The sequence below is a fragment of the Rhinoraja longicauda genome, chromosome 39, assembly GCF_053455715.1.
Source record: "Rhinoraja longicauda isolate Sanriku21f chromosome 39, sRhiLon1.1, whole genome shotgun sequence".
In the NCBI taxonomy this organism is placed as follows: Eukaryota; Metazoa; Chordata; class Chondrichthyes; order Rajiformes; family Arhynchobatidae; genus Rhinoraja; species Rhinoraja longicauda.
Genome location: NC_135991.1, coordinates 3,441,997 through 3,465,518, shown reverse-complemented (window position 1 = coordinate 3,465,518; position 23,522 = coordinate 3,441,997).

Here is a 23,522-nt window from a genome sequence, read left to right as displayed (position 1 = left end):
CATGCCCCCCCCCCCCCCATCCTCTGGGTGACAAAGCGGTCGCTCAGGATCTTATTGTCTTTCCCCTCTCCCCTCAAACCTGCGTCCTCTGCTTGTTGATTCTCCTATATATATATGATTATCTTGATTATATATATTTATATTTTAGGGAGCATCTGCCGTTCAATCCTAGATATAAATATATATATATATATTTTAGTGCTCCCAAAATGCATTATCCCACATTATATATATATTTATAAATATATATATTTATATCTAGGATTGAACGGCAGATGCTCCCTAAAATATAAATATATATAAATATATATACGCACACGCACACGCACACGCACACGCACACACGCACGCGCACACGCACACGCACACGCACATATATATATATAAGATGGACACAACAAAACCTGGAATAACTCAGCGGGACAGGCAGCATCTCTGGAGAGAAGTAATGGGTGACGTTTCGGGTAGAGACCCTTCTTCAGATTGAAAGTCCCGCTGAGTTACTCCAGCATTTTGTGTCTGTATACAAAAATGCTATTGGCACATTAGGTATCATCAGTCAGAGCACTGAGTATAGAGGTTGGGAGGTCATTTTGCACCTGTTACCAGTAGTGCGCCTCAGGTTTCGGCGCTGGGCCAATTACTGTTTTGTCATCATTATCAATGATTCGGAGCAAAACGTGCATGGCATGATTCGCAAGATTGCAGATGACACGAAAATGGGTGGTATTGCAGATAGTGAAGATGGTTGCCAAAGATTGCAACATGATCTAGATCGGATGGGCTGGTGGGCTGAGGAATAGTTGGTGGAATTTAAGACAAATAAATGTGGGATAATGCATTTTGGGAGCACTAAAATGGTCAGAATCTACACAGTGAACGGTGGAGCTCTGGGCAGTGTTGTAGAGCAGAGGCACAATGGAGTACAACCAGCGCAGACATAAAATGCTTGAGTAACTCAGCGGGTCAGGCAGCATCTCTGGAGAGAAGGAATGGGTGACGTTTTGGGTCGGACCCTTCTTCAGACTGATGTCAGAGGAAGGGGCGGGACAAGCATAGAATGTAGTTGGGGACAATAAGATTAGTGGGCGAATGGGGAAGGGGAGGTGATGGAGAGAGAAAGCAAGGACAATCTGAAATTAGAGATGTTAATGTTCATACTGCTGGGGTGTAATCTACCTAAGCGAAATATGAGGTGCTGTTCCTCCAATTTGCGCTGGGCCTCACTCTGACAATGGAGGAGGCCCAGCACAGAAAGGTCTGATTGGGAATGGGAGGGGGAGTTGAAGTGCTGAGCCACCGTGAGATCAGGTAGCTTGAGACGGACAGAGCGGAGATGTTTTGAGAAGCGATCGCCGATCCTGCGCTTGGTCTCGCCGATGTAAAGGCGTGATACCTGGACCAGCGGATACAGTAGATGAGGTTGGAGGGCATGTAAGTGAACCTCTGCCTCACCTGGAAAGACTGTTTGGGTGATAAAGAAGTACATTTGCATAGTCTTTGAAAGTGGCATCACAGGTAGATAGTGTGGTCAACATCGCTATTGACACATCAGACAGAGCGCTGAATACTGAATTTGTATAAGACCTTGCTGAGGCCGCATTTGAAATATTGTGTTCAGTTTGGACACCATGTTTTAGAAAAGATATTATCATGCTGGAAAGGGTGCAGAGAAGCTTTACGAGGATGTTGCCAGGACTCGTCGGTCTTGAGCTATATTGAGTGGTTGAGCAGGGTTTGACTCTAGTCTTGGAGCGTATGAGAATGAGGGTTGATCGTATAAAGGTGCGAGAGGAATAGATTGGTTAGACACAGAGTCTCTTGCTCACAGTCAGGGAATCTAGAACAGAAGACATAAGTTTAAGGTGAAGGAGGAAAGATTTTTTTCGGAATCTGAGCGGTAATTATTCTCACGCAAAGGATGGTGTGTATGTGGAACGAGTTGCCGGAGAAGGTCGTTGAGGCGGGTACTATTGCAACGTCTAACAAATATTTAGAAAGTTACGTGGGTAGGACAGGTTTAGATGGATATGGGCCAAACGTAGGCCGGTGGAACGAGTGTAGATGGGGCAAATTGGCCGATGTAGGAAAGTTGGGACCAAGGCCCTGCTTCCATGCTGTAAGACTCCATGCTCCAATACTTTAGAAGGATCACTTACATGATACATTCAGGATAACGGAGTTTCCCAATCGATGACTAGTTTTGGGATACACAACGGTACAGCTAACGGTTCTTCCGTGGTGCACGGCGGTAGGGTTAAAAGTCAGAACGGTGAATATCTCCCCGCTCCTATTCTCCCCGGTCACGCTGACGGTGGTATAAGGTAGCTCGCTCCAGGTGAGAGAAGGGCGGTCGTCGGGACAGGTGTAGCGGGTTTTGCAGATGATGCTCACGGGAGTCCCTTCACTTAGGTCCCCCGGGAGTAAAATCTCGGGTTTGTCGGGAACCTCTGCAGAATGGAGTAAAGAAAGCAAACTCAATACTAGCATTTATCTCAAGAGGGCTTGTATACAAAAACAGTGACGTAATGCGGAGGCTCTACAAGGCGCGGGTCAGGCCACATTTGGAATATTGTGAGCAATTGTTGGCACCATATGAGAGGAAGAATCTGCTGCCTCTGGAGATGGTCCAGAGGAGGTTTACATGAATGATCCCATGGATGAATAGGTTAACCTACGATGAACGTTTGTCGGCACTGGGCCTGTACTCGCTGGAGTTTAGAAGAATGAGTGGGAATCTCATTGAAACACACCGAACAGCTCAGACCCTCGTATCCTGGCAACATCCTCGGAAAATTTCTCTGTACCCTTTCTCACTTGACAACATCTTTCCTGTAATCTGGTACCCAGAACTGAATACAATACTCTAAATGCGTCCTCGCCAATGTCTTATATGACTGCAACATGGCTTCCCATTTTTTAAAATTACTACAGAGATACGACGGTGCCTATTGACCTAGTTCACTACGAAAGTAGGCTCACCCATAACTTGGAGTTGCACGGGAGGTTTGTATGTGTGACTATCGAACCCTTCTAGATTCACATAGAAGTAGTACACATCCGCATCGGCGGGTCTGACATGATTGATCCTCAGAGTGCAGTTCTTATCTGCCAGGTTCCCAACGATTTCAGCCCGCCCCTTGAACTGAGACATCGCGTAATTGGGATCTTTGGAGTAAGACACCGTGTACTTCCAGTAATCTTTGTACTTGAACCAAGCTCCGTGGACGGCGGTGTAAGGTTGCGAGGGGAAGTCGAACGAGCAAGGTATCACCACGCAAGACTTGCTGACGGCGCGTTGGGGCAACGCCCGCATGACCCATTCACCCGACAGCGCCCCTGGAAGGGAAGGGGGAGAGGGGAAGTCATAAGCGGATATCTGGAAACACCAGAGGAAAGACAGGATGGAGGTTTTACCAGAATGCTGACCGCATCTCCCTGTTGCAGCCACAGGAAGAAGTCTCCACTGGTGGGAGAGTCTAGGACTAGAGGTCATAGACTCAGAAATAAAGAACGTTCTTTTAGGAAGGAGATGAGGGGGAATTTATTTGATCAGAGGGTGGTGAATCTGTGGAGTTCTTTGCCAGAAGGCTGTGCTGGCTTGGAGGCAGGGTTTTTACAAAGGGTGGCGGGTCAACGCATCGCCAGAGTTTGTGGTGATGGATACAGATACATAAAAGCATGGAAACCCAGAAAGTAGGTGCTGGAGTAGGCCTTTCGGCCCTTCCAACCAGAACCGCCATTCAAAATGATCATGGTTGGTCATTCAAAATCAGTACCGCGTTCCTACTTTTCACCCATATCCATTGATTCCGTTAGCCCTGAGAGCTAAATTTTACTCTTGAAATTGTCCAGTGAACTGGCCTCCACTGCCTTCTATGCCAGAGAATTCCACAGATTCACAAAACTCTGGGTGAAAAATGAGCATTTAAGAGGCTTTTCGATGGTCTAATTTTACATTTTACATTTTACTAAACATTAGTTTAGTAGTTGTACATTAGTTCACTGAGTTATACTGTTTTATGTACTATGTACTACTCTGAGTCCACACTGACATCAGCTCCAAGTTATCACGCTGAGTTTGATCCATTGGAAAAGGCTGTTAGGCAAAATATCTCATGCACTCGAAGGCAGTACCTTGTAGAAGTGACAGGAGGAGGTAAGATGTCGTGATCATTGTTTGCTCGCGAATATTCAGTCAGTTCTCCGCTTCCAGGGTCAGGAGGTACCGTGAAGAGAACGCCTTCGGGGAGATTTCTCTTCGCCCCTAGGTAGACACAAAATGCTGGAGTAACTCATCGGGTCGGGCAGCATCTCCGGAGTAAGGAATTGGTAGTAAGGCAGGCAAATTCAATTTATTTCGGGAAGACCAGAATATAAAACAGGCATGTAGTGCTGAGGCTTTATAAGGACATACAGTATAGTCAGAAGAAATTGGAGTAGAATTAGGCATTCGGCCCGTCAAGTCTATTCCGCCTATCAATCATGGCTGATATATCTCCCCTCCGAACCCCGTTCTCCTGCCTTCTCCCCATTACCACTGACACCTGCACTAGTCAACAATCTATCTATCTCTGCCTTGAAAAATATCAACTGGCTTAGTCTCCGCAGCCTGATGTGCAAAGAAATCCAAAGATTCACCACCCTCTGGCAAAGACATTTCTTCTCATCTCCTTCCTAAAAGAACGTCCTTTAATTCTGAGGCTGCGACCTCTGGTCCAAGACTTTCCCACCAGTGGGAACATCCTCTCCACCTCCACTCTACCCAAGTCTTTCACTATTCTGCGTGTTTCACTGAGGCCCCCCATCATTCTTCTAAACTCCAGCGAGTACAGGCCCAGTGCCGACAAACGCTCATCGTATGTTAACCCACTCATTCCTGGGATCATTCTTGTAAACCTCCGCTGGACCCTCTCGAGGGCCAGCACATCCTTCCTCAGATACGGTGCCCAAAATTGCTCACAATATTACAAATGCGGCCTCACCAGCACCTTATCGAGCCTTAGCGTTACATCCCTGTTTTTGCATACAAGCCTTCTTGAAATAAATGCGAGCATTGCGTTTGCTTTCTTTACAGTCTATTCGACCTGAAGATTAACTTTTTGGGAATCCTCCAGCAGCACCCCGAAGTCCCTTTGCCCAAGTCCGATTTCTAGATTTTCACCCCATTTATAAGGCACTGGTCAGACCGCATTTAGAATATTGTGAGTATTGGAGCATTGGTGAAGAGTTAAAAACGAAGGAATACAAGAATGCGAACAGTGGAACGAGAAGGATTATTAGGATGGGGTTGGGGGGGGGGGGGGGGGGGGGAGAGTGAAGGCAGGGGTTACTTGAAATTAGAGAAATTAATATTCATACCTCTGGGTTGTCAGCCGCCCAAGCGAAATCCGAGGTGCTGTTCTTCCAATTTGCGTTTTGCCTCACTGTGACAATGGAGGAGACCAAGGACAGAAAGTTCAGTGTGGGAATGCCAGGGGGAGTTAAAATGTATTTAAAGCGATCCAGCCCTCCCATCCCTGTATCCCTTCGTTATCACCTCTCCCCCAGACAACAATGGGCTCCACGTTTCATTGGTCATCCGTTCCCAGCCCTGCTTTGTTCTGGCCGTTTCTTACCTTCCAGTCCCTGCCCGATACTTTCCGTCTGAAGAAGGGCCCTAACCCCAATCGTCATAAGGTCATAAGTGGTAGTAGCAGAATTAGGCCAATTGGCCCATCAAGTCTACTCCGCCATTCAATCGTGGTTGATCTATCTCTCCTTCCTAACCCAGTCATTCGCTTACCTTCTCTCCATAACCCCTGACACCCGTACTAACCAAGAAGATATCTATCTCTGCCTGGATATCTATCCACTGACGGCCTCCAATGTCTTCTATGGTAAATAATTCCACATATTTACCACCCTCTGGCTAAATAAATGTTTCCTCATCTCTTTCCTAAAGGAACCTCCTTTAATTCTGAGGCTACGACCTCTGGTCCAAGACTCTCCCCCTGATGGAAACATCGTCTCCACCACCACTCGATCGAAGCCTTTCACAATTCGGTGCGTTTCAATGCGGTCCCCACTCATCCTTCTAAACTCATGCGAGTTGAGGCCCAGTGCAGTCAGACGGTCATCATCTGTTAACCCACTCATTCCTGGGATCATGGTCACCCATCCTTTTTGCCCAGAGATGCTGCCTGATCCACTGAGTTACTCCAGCTGTTTGTACTTATCCATATTCTCCAGAGATGCTGCCTGACCGGCTGAGTTACTCCAGCACCTTACTCATCCATGTTCTCCAGAGATGCAGCCTAACCTGCTGAGTTACTCCAGCACCTTACTTATCCATGTTCTCCAGAGATGCTGCCTGACCCGCTGAGTTACTCCAGCAGTTTGTACTTATCCATGTTCTCCAGAGATGCTGCCTAACCTGCTGAGTTACTCCAGCAGTTAGTACTTATCCATGTTCTCCAGAGATACTGCCTGACCCGCCGAGTTACTCCAGCGCGTTGTGTCTATTTTACGATTATGACTGTGCAGTCGGGTTCAAAATCCTGCTCGTTATGAGAACGTAACTGTCCCTGAACATGGTGGCGTGGAAACTTAGACTTCTCCACCTCCAGCCCGCCGGCAATCTTTCGCGGCGGCGGTCCCTCGGCACTGCCTCTCCCACGAAGCGGCGCTCCCTCAGTACTGCTTCTCCCACAGTGCGGTGCTCCCTCACCACAGCCTCTCCCACAGTGCGGCGTTCCCTTAGTACTACCTCTCCCACAGTGCGGCGTTCCCTCACCACTGCCTCTCCACAGTGCGGCGCTCCCTCACCACTACCTCTCCCACAGTGCGGCGTTCCCTCACCACTGCCTCTCCCACAGTGCGGCGCTCCCTCACCACTGCCTCTCCCACTGTGCGGCGTTCCCTCACCACTGCCTCTCCCACAGTGCGGCGCTCCCTCACCACTGCCTCTCCCACAGTGCGGCGCTCCCCCATTGCTGCCTCCCCCACAGTGCGGCGCTCCCTCAATACTGCCTCTCCCACAGTGCGGCGCTCCCTCAGTACTGCCTCTCCCACAGTGCGGCGCTCCCTCACCACTGCCTCTCCCACTGTGCGGCGCTCCCTCACCACTGCCTCTCCCACAGTGCAGCGCTCCCCCATTACTGCCTCCCCCAGTGCGGCGCTCCCCCATTACTGCCTCCCCCACAATGCGGCGCTCCTTCAGTACTGACTCTTCACAGTGCGGCGCTCCCTCAGTACTGCCTGTCCCACAGTGCGGCGCTCCCTCACCACCGCCTCTCCCACAGTGCAGCGCTCCCTCACCACTGCCTCTCCCACAATGCGGCGCTCCCTCAATACTGCCTGTGTCACAGTGCGGCGTTCCCTCACCACTGCCTCTCCCACAGTGCGGCGCTCCCCCATTGCTGCCTCCCCCACAGTGCGGCGCTCCCTCAATACTGCCTCTCCCACAGTGCGGCGCTCCCTCAGTACTGCCTTTCCCACAGTGCGGCGCTCCCTCACCACTGCCTCTACCACAGTGCGGCGCTCCCTCACCACTGCCTCTCCCGCAGTGCGGCGCTCCCCCATTACTGCCTCCCCCAGTGCGGCGCTCCCTCATTACTGCCTCCCCCACAATGCGGCGCTCCTTCAGTACCGCCTCTTCACAGTGCGGCGCTCCCTCAGTACTGCCTGTCCCACAGTGCGGCGCTCCCTCACCACCGCCTCTCCCACAGTGCAGCGCTCCCTCACCACTGCCTCTCCCACAATGCGGCGCTCCCTCAATACTGCCTGTGTCACAGTGCGGCGCTCCCTCACCACTGCCTCTTCCACAGTGCGGCGCTCCCCATTACCGCCTCTCCCACAGTGCGGCGCTCCCTCAATACTGCCTCTCCCGCAGTGCGCCCCTCCTCAATACTGCCTCCCCACATTGGCGAGGGAGCGCCGCACTGTGGGAGGGGCAGTGCTGAGGGAGCGCCGCACCGTGGGAGAGGCAGTACTGAGGGAGCACGGCACCGCGGGAGGCGCTGTATAGAGGGAGCGGCGCACCGCGGGAGGGGCTATACGGAGGGAGCGCCGCAACGCGGGAGGGGCTTTACGGAGGGACCGCCGCACTGTGGGAGGGGCAGTTATCAGGGAGCGCCGCACCGCGAGAGAGGCAGTAATGAGGGAGTGCCGCACCGCGGGAGAGGTAGTAATGAGGGAGTGCCGCACCGCGGGAGAGGTAGTAATGAGGGAGCGCCGCACCGCGGGAGAGGAAGTAATGAGGGAGCGCCGCACCGTTGGAGCGGCAGTAGAGGGAACGTCGCACCGTGGGAGAGGCTGTACGGAGGGAGCGCCGCACCGTGGGAGAGGCAATGTGCAGGGAGCGCGAAATTGAGCGAGAGTCGGCTCTAAGGGAGTGCCGCACGGTGAATGTGCGGGGCGAGGGGACCAGACATTGTTGGACGGGAAGTAATGAGGGAGCGCCGCGCCACGCCGTGGGGAAGCTGTACGGAGGGAGCGCCGCACCGTGGGAGGGGCAATTATGAGGGAGCGCCGCACCGTGAGAGAGGCAGTGCTGGGAACGCCGCACCGGGAGAGGGGCAGTGCTGAGGGAACGCCGCACCGTGGGAGGGGCAGTTATGAGGGAGCGCCGCACCGTGGGAGGGGCTGTACGGAGGGAGCGCCGCACCCTGGGAGAGGCAGTGCTGAGGGAGCGCCGCGCTGTTGGAGGGGCAGTACTGAGGGAGCGCCGCACCGTGACAGGGGCAGTTATGAGGGAGCGCCGCACCGTGACAGGGGCAGTGCGGAGGGAGCGCCGCACCGTGGGAGAGGGGCAGTGCTGAGGGAGCGCCGTACCGAGGGAGGGGTAGTTATGAGGGAGCGCCGCGCCGTGGGAGAGGCAGTGCTGAGGGAGCGCCGCGCCATGGGTGGGGCAGTGCTGAGGGAGCGTCGCACCCTGGGAGAGGCAGTGCCGAGGGAGCGCCGCAATGTGGGACAGTAATTTACGAGGGAGCGTTAAACTGTGATAGAGGCAGTGCGGCCGGAACACCGACCTTTAAAGGGATTCAGTGCCGAGGGAGCGCCGCGCTCTGGGTGCGGCAATACCGAGGGTGAGCCGGCACTCACCCGCGGGTCGTACATTCACCCGGGAGGGCCGTCAGGACCTTCACAAAGTCGGTGTCACAAAGTCGCAAAACCGTCAGACGAAGCTGAGATCAGTTTGGACAGGATTCAATGCCGACTGCCCGCTTCTTCGCTGAACTCAACGCGGGTCTTTCCGTGTTCTGCAGCCGAATCAGAATGTGTTCAGGAAGTGGGAGTGTTCCGTTCAGTTTGGTTTCGTTGAGAGATACAGCGCGGAAACAAGACCTTCGGCCCACCAAGTCATAGAAACATAGAAACATCGAACATAGAAAATAGGCTCAGGAGGAGGCCATTCAGCCCTTCGAGCCAGCACCGCCATTTATTGTGATCATGTCTGATCACCCACAATCAGTAACCCGTGCCTGTTTTCTCCCCATAATCCCTTGATTCCACTAGCCCCTAGAGCTCTATCCAACTCTCTCTTCAATCCATCCAGGGATTTGGCCTCCACTGCCCTCTGCGACAGAGAATCCCACACATTCAGAACTCTATGGGTGAAAAAGTTCCTTCTCACCTCAGTTTTAAATGGCCTCCCCTTTATTTAAATGGGTCCCTGGTTCTGGACTCGCCCAACATTGGGAACATTTTTCCTGCATCTAGCTTGTCCAGTCCTTTTATAATTCTGTTTGTCTCTATAAGATCCCCTCTCATCCTTCGAAACTTCAGTTAATATCTTTCAATATCTTTTCAATCTTTACACATATGACAGTCCCGCCAAGCCAGGGATCAATCTCGTGAACCGACGCTGCACTGCCTCAATTACAAGGATGTCCTTCCTCAAATTAGGAGACCAAAACTATACAAAATACCCCAGATGTGGTTTCACCAGGGCCCTATACAATTGCAGAAGAACATGTCTACTCCTATATTGAAATCCTCTCGTTATGAAGGCCAACATGTCATTAGCTTTCTTCACTGCCTGCTGTACCCGCACGCCAACTTTCAGTGACTGGTGTACAAGGACACCCAGGTCTCGCTGCAACTCTCCCTTACCTAACCTGACACCATTGAGATAATAATCTGCCTCTTTATTTTTGTCGCGAAATTGGATAACCGAAATCATAGAAACATAGATAGAAACATAGAAAATAGGTGCAGGAGGAGGCCATTCGGTGAGGCGAGCCAGCCCCGCCATTCATTGTGATCATGGCTGATCGGCCCCAATCAATAACCCGTGCCTGCCTTCTCCCCATACCCCCCGATTCCACTAGCCCCTCGAGCTCTATCTAAATCGATCCACGATCCCCGCATACTAGCACCATCCTACACACTAGGGATACATTTATATTCATACCAAGCCAAGCCACCAACAAATCTGTACGTCAATTGAGTGTGGGAGGAAGCGGGAGCACCCGGGGAAAACCCATGTCCAAACTCGGTGCAGACAGCACCCGTGGTCAGGATCGAACCCGGGTCTCAGGCGCTGAGGTAGCATCTCTGCCGCTGCGCCACCGTGCCGTCCTAAATATGTCCTGATCTCACACGTTGGCCTTTGGCCCACGGAGTCATAGTCATAGAGTCATTGCGTGGTACAGTGTGGAAACAGGCCCGTGGGCCCAACTTGCCCACACGGGCCATCAAGTCCCAAACATAATGCAAAGTTATGTCAACTGTAGATGCTGGTCGACAGAAAAGACAGACGCAAATCACTGGATTATCTCAGCGGAACAGGCAGCATCTCTGGGTAGAAAGAATGGGTGACGTTTCGTGTCGAGACCCTACTTCAGAGTTGCTGCCTGTCCCGCTGAGTTACTCCAGCGCTTTATATTTAATGCCAAGTTAAACTGATCTCATCTGCCTGTAGATGATCTAAGTCCCTCTATTCTCTGCACTTGCACATCTCAAAAAAGCCTCTTAAAACTCTACTGTTAAATTTGACTCCACCACTACCCCTGGCAATACGTTTCAGGCATCCGCCATTGTTTGCAAACAAAACTTGTCCCGCACATTTCCTTTGCACCTTCCGTTTTTCAACTTCGCAATGTGCTCTCTGGCGTTGCGCAATTCCAACCTCGGTTCTGACTCTCTACCCTGTCAATCGCTCTCATAATTTTATATACTTCTATCAAGTCATAGAGTCATAGAGGCATTGAACAATACACCACGAAAACAGGTATTTCGGCCCAACGGCCCACAATGACAAACATGCCCCATCTACACAAGTTCCACCTACCTGCCGTTTGTACATTTACCTCTAAACCTGTCCTATCCATGCACCTGTCTAAAATGCTTCTTCAACATTGCGATGGACTTTGCCTCGACTCCCTCTTAGAGAATAGACGATAGACAATAGGTGCAGGAGTAGACCATTCGGACCTTCGAGCCTGTACGCACCGCCATTCAATGTGATCATGGCTGATCATTCACAATCCGTACCCCGTTCCTGCCTTCTCCCCATACCCCCTGACTCCGCTATCATTAAGAGCTCTAACTAGCTCTCTCTTGGAAGCATCCAGAGAATTGGCCTCCACTGCTTTCTGAGGCAGAGAATCCCACAGATTTTCAACTTTCTGAGTGAAAAGGTTTTTCCTCATCTCCGTTCTAAATGGCCTACCCCTCGTTCTTAAACTGTGGCCCCTGGTTCTGGACTCCCCCAACATTGGGAACAAGTGTCCTGCCTCTAACGTGTCCAACCCCTTAATAATCTTATATGTTTCAATAAGATCCCCTCTCATCCTTTTAAATTCCAATGAATACAAGAGTTATCGCTCCAGTCTTTCAAGATACGACAGTCCCACCATTCCGGGAATTAACCTAGTAAACCAACGCTGCACGCCCTCAATAACAAGAATGTCCTTCCTCAAATTTGGTGACCAAAACTGCACACAGTACTCCAGGTGCGGTCTCACTAGGGCCCTGTACAACTACAGAAGGACATCTTTGCTCCTATACTCAACTCCCCTCGTCATAAAGGTCAACATGCCATTAGCTCTTCTGGCAGTTTAACACACCCACCACCCTTTATGTGAAAAAGTTACCCCTCGGTTTACTATTAAATCTTGTACCCCTCACTTTAAACCTATGCCCTCTGGATCTCGATTCTCCTACTCTGGGCAAGAGATATTGCGATCTATTCCTATCATGATGTTATACCCCTCTGTAAGATCTAGTGTTGAACATTTCCACGCTGGGAAATGTATTCTGGGCTGCACGGTGGCGCAGGCCTCCTCCTGTACCTATTTTCCATGTTTCTGTGTTTCTATGAGGAAAAACTTTTTTCACTCAGAGAGATGTGAAGCTGTGGAATTCTCTGCCGCGGAAGGCAGTGGAGGCCGATTCTCTGGATGGGGCTCTTAATGATTGCGGAGTCAAGGGATATGGGGAGAAGGCAGGAACGGGGTACTGATTATGGATGATCAGCCATGATAACGGTGAATGGCGGTGCTGGCTCGAAGCGCCGAATGGTCTACTCCTACCACATATTGTGTATTGTCTATTGTCTATTGTCTATCGTCTATTGTCTATTGTCTATTGTCTAATGTCTATTGACTATTGTCTATTGTCTATTGTCTATCGTCCATTGTCTATTGTGTATTGTGTATTGTGTATTGTGTATTGTGTATTGTGTATTGTGTATTGTGTGTTGTGTGTTGTGTGTTGTGTGTTGTGTATTGTGTATTGTGTATTGTGTGTTGTGTGTTGTGTGTTGTGTGTTGTGTATTGTGTATTGTGTATTGTCTATCGTCTATCGCCTATCGTCTATCGTCTATAGTCTATTGTGCATTGTGTATTGTTGATTCTCTATTGTGTATTGTGTATTGTGTATTGTGTATTGTGTATTGTGTATTGTGTATTGTGTATTGTGTATTGTGTATTGTGTATTGTGTATTGTGTATTCTCTATTCTCTATTGTGTATTGTCTATTGTGTATTGTGTATTGTGCATTGTGTATTGTGTATAGTGTATTGTGTATTGTGTATTGTGTATTGTGTATTGTGTATTGTCTATTGTCTATTGTCTATTACCACTTTGGACCTCTTCAATTGCCAGAGTGAAGCAACAGGGAAATGTGGGGGACAGCACCATATTCCGCCTGGGTTGCTTACAGATACGAAAATTGACATCTCATTTTTAACAAAATAACCCAACTACCCCCTCCTCCCCCCACTTCCGCCTTGTGCCCTGAGCGAATGCGCACCCGTTTCCCCCACTACCCCGCCCCACTTACCCGTCCCTCCGCCCCACCTCCCCGGCCCCTTCGGGGCTGTACTGCACTGCTAAATTGCTGAAAGTGCGTATGCAGGTACAGCAGACAGTGAAGAAAGCAAATGGCATGTTGGCCTCCATAGCGAGAGGATTTGAGTATTGGAGCAAGGATGTCCTGCTGTAGTTGTACAGGGCCCTGTTGAGACCGCACCTAGAGTATTGTGTGCAGTTTTGGTCTCCTAATTTGAGGAAGGACATTCTGGCTATTGCGTGAGTGCAGCGTAGGTTCACCAGGTTAATTCCCGGGATGGCGGGACTGACAAATGATGAAAGAATGGATCAACTGTGCCTATGTTCACTAGAATTTGTAAGGATGAGAGGCGATCTTATAGAAACATTTAATCTTATTACGGGCTTGGGCAGGCTAGATGTTAGAAAATATTCCCGATGTTGGGAGTGTCCCGAACCAGGGGTCACAGTTTCAGAATAAGGGATAGGCCATTTTGGACCCGGGTGAGGAAAAACCTTTTTATCCAGAGAGTTGTGAATCTGTGGAATTCTCAGCCACTGAAGGCAGTGGAGGCGAATTGATTGGATGTTTTCAAAAGAGAGTTACATTTAGCTCTTTGGGCTGAAGGAATCAAGCGATATGGGGGAAGAGCAGGAATGGGGTACTGTTTTTCGATGATCAGCCATGATCATATTGAATTGCGATGCTGGCTCGAAGGGCCGAATGGACCACTCCTGCACCTATTTTCCGTGTTTTTCTGTTTCTATGACAGGTTTAGAGGGATAGGGCCAAACACAGGCAGGTGAGACGAATGTAGATGGGACATGTTGGTCGGTGTGGGCATCTAGGGTCAAAGGTGCTCTTCCACACTTTATGACTCTATGACTATGACTCTATGAATCTATGACATGCTGAATATCCTCAAACGTTTGAGCGGACAGGCAACGGTTAATAGTTAAAGAAACAAGACCTAATAGGAACGAATTCCTTTGAGCCACGGACCACAAAATAGGAAACGATACTTCTGCCACCCGGGAACGAAACCAAAACGTCTTCGAAATCAAAAGAGAGTTTTTAGCTTTCCAGAAATTGCAGTCAGTCCAAATTTTCGGACGTTTTGAAACTCAACAGAGAACATCTTTGGGCCTGCGATGGAATTTCGAAGGCAGTGGAGCCCAATTTATTGGATGCTTTCAAGAGAGAGTTAGATTGAGATCTTCGGGCTAACGCATACGGGGAGAAAGCAGGAACAGAGTACTGATGTTGGATGATCAGTCGTAATCATTTTCAATGGCGGTGCTGGCTCGAAGGGCCGAATGACCTCCGCCTGCGCATATTTTTAATGTTTCTATGTTGCTATGTTTCTATGTTTCTATGAGGAAAAACTTTTTTCACTCAGTGAGTTGTGAAGCTGTGGAATTCTCTGCCTCAGAAGGCAGTGGAGGCCAATTCTCTGGATGCTTTCAATAGAGAGTTATATAGAGCTCTTAATGATAGAGAAGTCAAGGGATATGGGGAGAAGGCAGGAACGGGGTACTGATTATGGATGATCAGCCATGATAACGGTGAATGGCGGTGCTGGCTCGAAGGGCCGAATGGTCTACTCCTACCACCTATTGTATATTGTCTATTCTCTATTGTCTATTGCCTATTGTCTATTGTCTATTGCCCATTGTGTATTGTGTATTGTGTATTGTGTATTGTGTATTGTGTATTGTGTATTGCGTATTGTCTATTGTCTATGACTCTATGAATCTATGACATGCTGAATATCCTCAAACGTTTGAGTGTCCAGGCAATGGTTAATATTTAAAGAAACAAGACCTTATAGGAACGTATTCCTTTGAGCCACGGGACCACAAAATGGGAAACGATACTTCTGCCACCCGGTAACGAAACCAAAACGTCATTGAAATCAGAAGAGAGTTTTTAGATTTCCAGAAATTGCCTCCATTGTACCCCGTTCCTGCTTTTTCCCCATATGCGTTAGCACGAAGATCTAAATCTAACAGATGTGGGCCTGCAATGGAATGTCGAAGGTAGTGGAGGCCAATTTACTGGATGCTTTCAAGGGAGAGTTAGATTTAGATCTTCGGGCTAACGCATATGGGGAAAAAGCAGGAACGGGGTACTGATTTTGGATGATGAGCCACAATCATATTGAATGGCGGTGCTGGCTCGACGGGCCGATTGGCCTCCTCCTGAACCTGTTTTCTATGCTTCTATGTTTCAGTATGTAGGATTCATGGATTCGGATCAAAGAATGGAGGAAGCACATGGTGAAGAGCACAAATAGTTATTTACAAAAGCAAACATAAGTAAATCTGAAACTCAACTATCAATAAAGACACGATACAAAATAACTCTTACGTCCCTCTGCGCATTCGAGCCCCCTGTCTGCACTGGCTGGCACAGGCACACACCACGGTCCAAGCTCTCATTCACTCCCTCTCCTTGGATATTTTTTAAATTCAGTTCAGAGATACAGTGCGAACACAGGCTCTTCGGCCCTGCGGGTCCGCGCCGACCAGCGATCCCCGCATATTAACTATAACCTACACACACTTGGAACATGTTTTTACATTTACCAAGCCAGTTTATTCATAGACATTGACAAACATAGAAAGCATAGGAAAAATAGGTGCAGAAATAGGCCATTCGGCCCTTCGAGACAGCCCCACCACTCAATATGATCAAGGCTCATCATCTAAAATTAGTACCCCATTCCTGCTTTCTCCTCATATCCCTTGATTCCGTTAGCACTAAGAGCTAAATCTATCTCCCTCTTGAAAACATCCAGTGCCTTCTGTGGCAGAGAATTTCACAGATTCACAACTCTCTGGGTGAAAAGGTTTTTCCACATCCTAAATCAGTCCTAAACGGCCTACCTCTTATTCTTAGACTGTGACCCCTGGTTCTAGAGTCCCCCAACATCGGGAATATTTTTCCTGCATCTGGCCTGTCCAATCTTTTAAGAAATCCTCTTGTTCCTATAAGTTCCCCTCTCATTCTTCTAAATTCCATTGAACACCTGAAGGTCTTTGGAGTATGGGTGGAAACTGAAGACCTCGGAGAAACCCCATGTAGGTCACGGGGAGAACGTACAAACACCGTACAGAGAGCATCAGTAGTCGGGATGGAACCCGCGTCTCCGGCGCTGCATTCGCTGTAAGGTAGCAACTCTACCGCTGCGCCACCGTGCCGCCCATTTGGTGAAGCTCTCCCCGAAGTTGACGATCGTGTTCTCATGGTAGAAGCATGTACTTACACCGATCAGCCAAAACATTATGACCACGGACAGGCGAAGTGAATAACATTGATTATCTTGTTTCAATGGCACCTGTCAAGGGGTGGGATATATTAGGCAGCAAGTGAACAGTCAGTTCTTGAAGTTGATGTGTTGGATGCAGGAGAAATGGGCAGGAGTAAAAACCTGAGCAGCTTTGACAAGGGCCATATTGTTATGACCAGACGACTGGGTCAGAGCATCTCTGAAACGGCAAGGCTTGTGGGGTGCTCGCGGTCAGCAGTGGTGAGTACCTACCGACAGTGGTCCGAGGAGGGACAAACCACAAACCGGCGACAGACAGGGTGTTGGGCGCCCAAAGCTCATTGGTGCGCGAGGGGCAACGAAGACTATCACGTCTGGTCCGAACCGACAGAAGATCTACTGTGGCACAAGTCACAGAAAATGTTAATGGTGTCACGGGAGGAATATGTCACAATACACAGTGCATCGCACCCTGCTGCGTATGGGGCTGGACATGGAGAACCAACAGCACATTAGGCAGGTGGTCATAATGTCTTGGCTCATCAGGTCATAATGTTTTGGCTGATCGGTGTATATCATAATGTTATCTCTAAGAACAACAGGTGATTATGTGTCAAGCTCGCTGTCCTTTTTGGCACCATAGTGGCGTGAGTTTTGTGTCCCATCAGACACCGAGTTAGTCTCGGAAGTCTCTGGGAAAGTAAAGCTTAGCTCAATTTCCTCCCACGTGTCCTCGTGATCTACTGGTCCATTCGAATTACATAGAAACATAGAAACATAGAAAATGGGTGCAGAAGGAGCCCATTCGGCCCTTCGAGCCAGCACCACCATTCATTGTGATCATGGCTAATCGCCCCCAATCAATAACCCGTGCCTGCCTTCTACCCATATCCCTTGATTCAACTAGCCCCTAGAGCTCTATCTAACTCTCTTTTAAATCCATCCAGTGATTTGGCCTCCACTGCCCTCTGTGGCAGAGAATTCAACAAATTCACAACTCTCTGGGTGAAACAGTTTTTTCTCACCTCAGTTTTAAATGGCCTCCTCTTTATTCTAAGACTGTGGCCCCTGGTTCCGGACTCGCCCAACATTGGGAACATTTTTCCTGCATCTAGCTCGTCCAGTCCTTTTAGAATTTTATATGTTTCTATAAGATCCCCTCTCATCCTTCTAAACTCCAGTGAATACAAGCCTAGTCTTTTCAATCTTTCCTCATATGACAGTCCCGCCATCCCACGGATCAATCATGTGAACCTACGCTGCACTGCCTCAATTACAAGGATGTTCTTCCTCAAATTAGGAGAACAAAACTAAACAATACTACAGATGTGGTCTTACCAGGCCCCTATACAACTGCAAAAGAACCTCTTTACTCCTACACTGAAATCCTCTTGTTATGAAGGCCAACATTCCATTAGCTTTCGAGGGGAGGGGGAGGGGGGAGGGAGTTGGGGGGGGGGGAAGGGGGAAGAGGGGGGATGGGGAGGAGGGGAGGGGGAGAGGGTAGGGGAGGAGGTGGGGAAGGGGGCGGGAAGAGGGTGCTGCACCAATGCAGGAGAGGTTTGTGCCCAACGGTTGCACTTGGTCCAGTAGAAACATAAAATTCTTAAGGAATTGGACAGGCTAGATTCAGAAAAAATGTTCCCGATGTTGTGGGATTCCAGAACTGCTCAATTCTGCTCCTATCACCTTATGACGACTAAGGTCGGGACCCTTCTTCAGACTGAAAGACGCGGGGGGGGGGGGGTGATACAGGGATGGGAGGGGTAGATCGGTTTACATACATTTTAACTCCCCTTCCCATTCCCATACTGACCTTTCTGTCTGAGTACTCCCCTCCATTGTCAGAGTGAGGCTAAACGCAAATTGGAGGAACAGCACCTCGTGTTTCGTTTGGGCGGCTGACAACCGAGCGGTATGCATACTGATTTCTCTAATGTCAATTAATCCCTGCACTTCCTCGCCCCCACCCCTCCACCCCACCTAACCAATCCTAATCATCCGACCTGTTCCACCGTTCACATTCTTGTACCTCATCACCAATGCTCCAATACTCAGCACTGAGGATCTCGCCTCTTTATTTAATATCACTTGCTCTTCCATCCTGGATTCTATCGCTCCCCTTAAAATGAAAAAGCCTAAGCCCAAAGGTCGGCCGTGGCTCAATGACACCACCCAAAGCCCTAAGAAGGGAGTGCAGAAAATCAGAAAGGAGATGGAAATGTGACAAGCTTCAAATTTCCTTCGAAATTCTGAGAAACAATCTTCTCAAATACCAGGAAGCAGTAAAGTCTGCTAGAGCACAATACTTCTCCGACCTTATTTCCAAAAACTCTCATAACTCCAAGGTCCTATTTAGAACAATTACCTCTGTCATATGTCCCGCCCCCAGTACCAGCTTAGTTGGGTCCCCTGCTAAGTGCGAAGAATTCGCTAAATTTTTCACCAACAAAGTTGAGAATATTAGAATGAACATTTCCCCTCCCACCCGTGACCTAGCTGTCTCACTAGTCTGTTCATCTAAATTGGACTGCTTCCAACCCGTCACTCTATCCTCCCTTGCAAAGCTTATCTCCGCTATGAAACCTGCAACCTGCCCCCTTGATCCTGCCCCCACTGCCCTTCTGAAGGATGTCATTGCAATAGCTGGTCCCAGCATCCTCTCTATTATCAACAGTTCTCTGGCCACTGGCACTGTTCCAACCAGTTTCAAGCACGCGGTGGTCCAGCCCCTACTGAAAAAACCTAACCTAGACCCCACCTTGCCTAGCAACTACAGACCCATTTCCAAACTGCCATTCCTGTCAAAAGTCCTTGAAAAGGCAATCCTTAACCAATTAGTGCCCTACCTGCACCAAAACACCATCCTGGAAAGTTTCCAGTCAGGTTTCAGAGCCCACCACAGCACAGAGTCTGCCTTGTTGAAGGTACCAACGACCTGCTTCTCGCCATCGACACCGGCGACTGTGCAATCCTGCTCCTTCTCGACCTCAGCGCAGCATTCGATACAGTGGACCACACCATCCTTATTGACCGTCTCCGGTACGCGGTTGGCATTGATGGCACTGCCCTGAGCTGGTTCGCTTCGTACCTCAAAGATAGGAGTTTCGCCATCAACATAGGCAGTTATTCCTCTGCTCCAGCTAGCCTCTCCTGCGGAGTTCCACAAGGCTCAATCCTAGGCCCCATTCTCTTTTCTCTATACATGCTCCCCCTTGGCCAAATCATTCAAAGGCACGGCATTTCTTTCCACTGCTATGCCGATGACACTCAGCTTTACCTCCCCCTGAAACCCAACAACCAGTCAAATTTAAACAGCCTCTCACACTGCCTTGAGGACATAAAATGTTGGATGGCACAGAACTTCCTCCAATTAAATGAGAGCAAGTCTGAGGTCATCCTATTCGGCCCCCCCGACTCCATCAAATTGATAACAGGCAGTCTTGGAAGCCTATCCTGCCTAGTCAAACCGCATGTCAAAAACCTCGGCATGATATTTGACTCTGCATTAAAATTTGATAAGCAAGTCAACGCTGTGGTAAAAGCCAGCTTCTTCCAACTTCGAACCATAGCTAAAATCAAACCTTTCGTCAAATTCGACGACACAGAAAAAATCATTCACGCTTTCATTTCCTCCCGCCTAGACTACTGCAACTCCCTATACACTGGGATCAGCCAATCTTCCCTGTCCCGCCTGCAACTGGTCCAAAACGCCGCAGCGAGACTCCTGACGGGTACCCGTAAAAGGGACCACATCACCCCGATTCTGGCCTCTCTCCACTGGCTCCCTGTACGGTACAGAATCAACTTCAAGCTCCTCCTATTCACGTATAAAGCCCTAAATGGACACTCCCCCCCCTACATCAAAAATCTTCTAACCCCCCTCTCTAACTCCAGGTCCCTCAGATCGGCCGACTTGGGGCTATTCACTATCCCACGGTCTAGGCTTAAACTCAGGGGTGACCGCGCTTTTGCGGTTGCAGCTCCTAGACTGTGGAACAGCATCCCTCTCCCGATCAGAACTGCCCCCTCCATCGACTCCTTTAAGTCCAGGCTCAAAACATATTTCTACTCCCTAGCGTTTGAGGCTCATTGAGGAGGCGCTGTGAACTGTTTGCGTGCTACTGTATGTTTTCATTTTTTTTTCTATTGGAACCTAATCAAATGTACAGCACTTTGGTCAACGTGGGTTGTTTTTAAATGTGCTATACAAATAAAATTGACTTGACTTGACTTGACAATACTCCAAAAGCGTCCTGGTGCCATCAGCTGGCGTCCTGGTGCCATCGCAACAACCTGGAGCTCAATGCTCTTAAGACAGTGGAACTAATTGTAGACTTTCGAAGAGCTCCCCCTCCCCTCCCCCCACTCACCATCAACAACACCACAGTCACATCTGTGGAGTCCTTTAAGTTCCTTGGAACCATCATCTCCAGGGACCTTAAATGGGGGGCCACCATCGACTCCACAGTCAAAAAGGCCCAACAGAGGATGTACTTCCTGCTGCAACTGAGGAAACACAATCTGCCACAGGCAATGATGGTCCAATTCTATACTGCGACCATTGAGTCTGTCCTCACCTTCTCCACCATGGTCTGATTATTCACCCATTTCCTCTCTCCTGAGATGCTGCCTGACCCGCTGAGTTACTCCAGCATTTTGTATCTACCTTTTATTCCTTACGACTCTTTGAACTAATAAAGCCCCAGCATTACATCCCTGTTTTATATTCACTACCGATTCGACTTGCAAGTTACGTTTAAAAAAAATCCTACACCAGCACTCCCAAATTCGCTTGCACCTCCGATTTCTGAATTAATTCCCCATTTCGAAAATAGTCTCTGCCTTTATTCATACTGCCACAATTGGTGACTTCACACTCAGCTGCGCTATGTTCCATCTGCCACCTCTCTGCCCACTCTCCCAACCTGTCAGAATCTCATTAGGAACAAGAGTAGAATTAGGCCATTCGGCCCATCAAGTCTACGCCGCCATTCAATCACGGCTGATCTATCTCTCGCTCCCAACCCCATTCTCATGCCTTCTCCCCACAACCTCTGACACCCTTACTAATCAAGAATCTATCTATTTCTGCCTTAAATATATCCACTGACGGCCTCCACAGCCTTCTGTGGCAAAAGAATTCCACAGATTCACCACCATTTGGCTAAAGAAATTTCTCCTTATCTCTTTCCTAAAAGTGCGCCCTTTAATTCTGAGGTTATAACCTCAAGTAGACTCTCCCATCAGTGGAAACATCATATCATATCATATCATATATATACAGCCGGAAACAGGCCTTTTCGGCCCTCCAAGTCCGTGCCGCCCAGCGATCCCCGTACATTAACACTATCCTACACCCACTAGGGACAATTTTTACATTTACCCAGCCAATTAACCTACATACCTGTACGTCTTTGGAGTGTGGGAGGAAACCGAAGATCTCGGAGAAAACCTACGCAGGTCACGGGGAGAACGTACAAACTCCTTACAGTGCAGCACCCGTAGTCAGGATCGAACCTGAGTCTCCGGCGCTGCATTCGCTGTAAAGCAGCAACTCTACCGCTGCGCTACCGTGCCGCCCTACATCCTCTCCACATCCACTCAATCCAAGCCTTTCACTATTCTGTATGTTCCAATGACGTCACCCCTCATTCTTGTAAACAACAGCGAGTACAGGCCCTGTGCTGACAAACGCTCATCATAAGTTAACCTGCTCATTCCTGAGTTAACCTGCTCATTCATGTTAACCTGCTCATCAACATGTTACTGTTCTTGTGGACTGATCTTTCCTTGCATCAGTTGGAGAGAGGTGAACGAGAGATACGGTCATTGGAGCAGAATTAGGCTATTCGGCCCATCAAGACTACACCACCATTCAATCACGGCTGATCTATCTCTCTCTCCCAATCCCATTCTCCTGCCTTCTCCCCACAACCCCTGACACCCGTCCTAATCAAGAATATATCTATCTCCACCTTAAAAATACCCACTGACTTGGCCTCCACAGCCTTGTGGGAAAGAATTCCGCAGATTCACCACCCTCTGACTAAAGAAATTTCTCCTCATCTGCTTCCTGCAAGACCGTCTTTTAATTCTGAGGCTAAGGCCTCCAGTCCTAGACTCTCCCACTAGTGGAAACATCCCTCTCCACATCCACTCTATCCAAGCTTTTCCCTTTTCTGTATGTTTCATGCATACCCCCCCCCCCCCCCCCCCCCCTCATTCTTCCAAACTCCAGCGAGTACAGGCCCAGTACCGACAAACGCACTATCCAAGCCTTTCACTATTCGGTAAGTTTGCTTAGGACCACCGCGGACAAATGTTTCAAGTTTAGGTTCAGCTTTATTATTGTTACGTACAATGAACAGCTTTGTTTTGCATGCTTATTGAATCGATTCAGAAAATACTGTACATAAATACAATCGATCCAAACTCAAGTACAAGAGATAAAAGAGATTGAAAAGAGAAGAGAGATTGTATTGGATGATAATAGATCCTCGTCAGAGACCTGCACACAAAGAATTTCACACCGTCATTACCTTGTACATAGTTCTATAATAAGAAATGTATAAACTCCTCCAAAGGTTACAAAAATTGAAATAAATGTTGAGGTTCATTATTGTCACGTGTACCTCGATACAGTGAAAAGCTTTGTTTTGCAATGCTATCCTAACAATCATGTATTGTGATCAGCCACAGTATTATGACCTGATGAGCCAAAACATTATGACCACCTGCCTAATATGCTGCTGGTCCTCCGTGTGCAGCCCCATACACAACAGGGTGCGATGCACTGTGTATTGTGACACATGACCACCATTAAAATTTTCTGTGCCTTGTGCCACAGTAGACCTTTTGTCAGTTCGGACCAGACGGGATAGTCTTCATTGCCCTCGCGCATCGATGAGCCTTGGGCGCCCAACTGTCGCCGGTTTGTGGTTTGTCCCTCCTCGGACCACTGTCGGTAGGTACTCACCACTGCTGACCGGG